This window comes from Nicotiana tomentosiformis, chromosome 4, assembly GCF_000390325.3.
Source record: "Nicotiana tomentosiformis chromosome 4, ASM39032v3, whole genome shotgun sequence".
Lineage (NCBI taxonomy): Eukaryota > Viridiplantae > Streptophyta > Magnoliopsida > Solanales > Solanaceae > Nicotiana > Nicotiana tomentosiformis.
Genome location: NC_090815.1, coordinates 69,223,787 through 69,226,204, shown reverse-complemented (window position 1 = coordinate 69,226,204; position 2,418 = coordinate 69,223,787). Strand labels below are relative to the sequence as shown.

Genomic DNA, 2,418 nt, shown 5'->3' with positions numbered 1-2,418 from the left:
TTCAGCTTGTCCACTTGTTTGCGGATGATATGCAGTGGCGGCTATACAAATCTTGCTGCCTGACAGATGTTGAGCTCTCTGGATTTACCCACTAATTCCCCACATGGTGGGTCGCCCCATGCGGTGCGCCTGTGTAATTATTACAGAGCCAATGTCCTATTTCAGCTAGGAGAAGGTAGATTTGTCAGGACCCGACCCTACTTGGTATAAATACATGGAAAAACGTTATATTTTGTACTTTTGACATACTTTGGACCTAAGGAGGCTAAGGTGGAGTTGGAAGAGCAAAAGCACAAGGATTTCATCATTCCTTCCTCACTCAAGACCCGAGTTTGGATTGAATTTATGTTTTCTCATACTTTAATTTTATTTGTGATGAATTGCTCCATATCCATGGAGTAGTTCTCTTTAGGGTTTGATGGATTTTGTGTATTGATGATGATTGTTTGTGGATAATAACTCTAATTTTATGTATTGAATCGATTTGGATGATTTAATTGTTGCATCTATATTCACTAGTTCATATAATCGAGAGAGGCATAACTTGTGATATCTTTGCATTATATTGTTGGTTGAGTTCATAGATTCTTCTAAGTAATCGAAAGAGGCTAGTTGAATAATTGATTAAACCTAGTTAGAAGGTTTTCCTAAAGACTAATCCATTACGCATTCTTGCATATCTTCACGTGCTTAAATTGGTTTATCTTGTGAGGTTAAAACTTAATCGAGAGAGAAGTTTTTGCTGAACGTTTGAACTAATAATTGAGTGAATTCGAGAGACTCACTTGAATATTAGAAGTGAATTATCTAAAGTTAGATCCCGAACAATTATCTTGCACATATCCTATCAAAACCATGTCTTCTCCTATTGATAACCTTCTTTGCTTATTCCTTGTTTCGATTGTCATTAGTCAATAGCTTTAGATTATTAAATAATTTTAGTTAGGAATCTTATAAATCTCAACTGTTGATCATCTTGGATAGCAACCAAGCTAGAAACTATGAGAATACTATTTAAATCCAATCCCTGTGGATACGATATTATACGATACTATATTTGATTAGCGGCAGAATTTAAGTATGTGTTTCGAGCTCATCAAATTTTTGCGCCATTGCCGGGGATTGGCCATCGATAGTGTTTGAAATAGTTTGTAGTGCTAATTCAGGAATTTTTTGTTCTTTTTATTTTATTTTATTTGTTCCTTTTTACGTTTGGTATTGTTGACTGTGCGCAGGTTACAGGTTTAGATTGGTGCATGACTTGAGCTTCTGCAAAAGAAGTGCTACCATACGAGCCCGAAATAGAAAAACAACTGCGACAGCTGAGGAAGGAAATAGATCTCACCAAGACATCAGAAAAGGTTGGGCAATCCTCAACCAAGGAACATATTGCTAGAAATAGTGATGATAATGTAGATTTGGCTACGAGGGAGGCAGCACAACAACTAGAAAGAGCTGCACGGGATGCTGAGGATGCAGCTATTAGAGATGCACAGATTATCTATGAAGAAGAGAGGGGTCAGAGAATTGCTCAAAATCAACCCTTGGTTGCAGACCAGTTCGGAAATATAGCTCCCATGATTGGGATACCACTTGGAGATTATGCTAGACTGGTCTACAACCAAGGCTTATCATTTGTCAGACCACCTTCGATTGCAGCTAACAATTTCGAGTTGAAGCAAGGGTTGCTTCAAACCCTTCATAATTTTTGTGTCTTCAGAGGAAAAATGAACGAATATCCAAATACATATCTAATGGACTTCGAGAAGATTATGAACACCTTTCAATACCGTGGTGTGTCACAATATGCAGTGTACTTAAGGGCATTCCACTTCACACTCAAAGATGATTCAAAGCAATGGCTTCAAAGCTTGCCCACAGGATCGATTAGAACATGGGAGGAGATGACCAGAAAATTCCCTGATAAATATTTCTCCTCACCTAAAACGGGCAAGTTTAGAAGAGAAATCCATAACTTCTTCCAGAAAGACACCGAAACTATTTTTGGAGCATGGGAGAGGTTTAAGGAGATTGTTCGAAAGTGTCAACATAGTAGAATTGAACTCTGGATGCAACTCCAGGACATTTGGGATGGATTGACACCGGCCTCGCGTAGAACATTGAGCAATGTAGCTGGAGGCCCCTTGATGAAGAAGACTCCAGAGGATATAGTTACAATTCTTGATGAGTTATCTGAAAATGCTAATCAGTGGCACTCTGAGAGTGTTGAAAGAAGAAGATCAGTTGGCGTTCCCCAAGTTGAAGCTAATACATCTGTGCAGGTACAGCTTGATGCTATGGCTAAAGAAATAAGGAAGATGACCTTAGCGTCGATTCAAAATGATCCCCATGCACCTTGTGATATATGTGGAAGAGGACACCCTACTCGTGAGTGTCAAGCCTCAACTGAGGAAGTGA

At 38.9% G+C, this 2,418-nt stretch overlaps 1 non-coding gene across 1 annotated transcript; it reads right to left on the bottom strand.

Annotated features, from left to right (window-relative positions):
- Nucleotides 1-1,952: 1,952 nt before the first annotated feature.
- On the bottom strand, nt 1,953-2,059 carry LOC138910725 (small nucleolar RNA R71). Its single transcript, XR_011415868.1, has one exon. It is a non-coding gene; the product is annotated as a small nucleolar RNA R71 (small nucleolar RNA).
- Nucleotides 2,060-2,418: the final 359 nt, after the last annotated feature.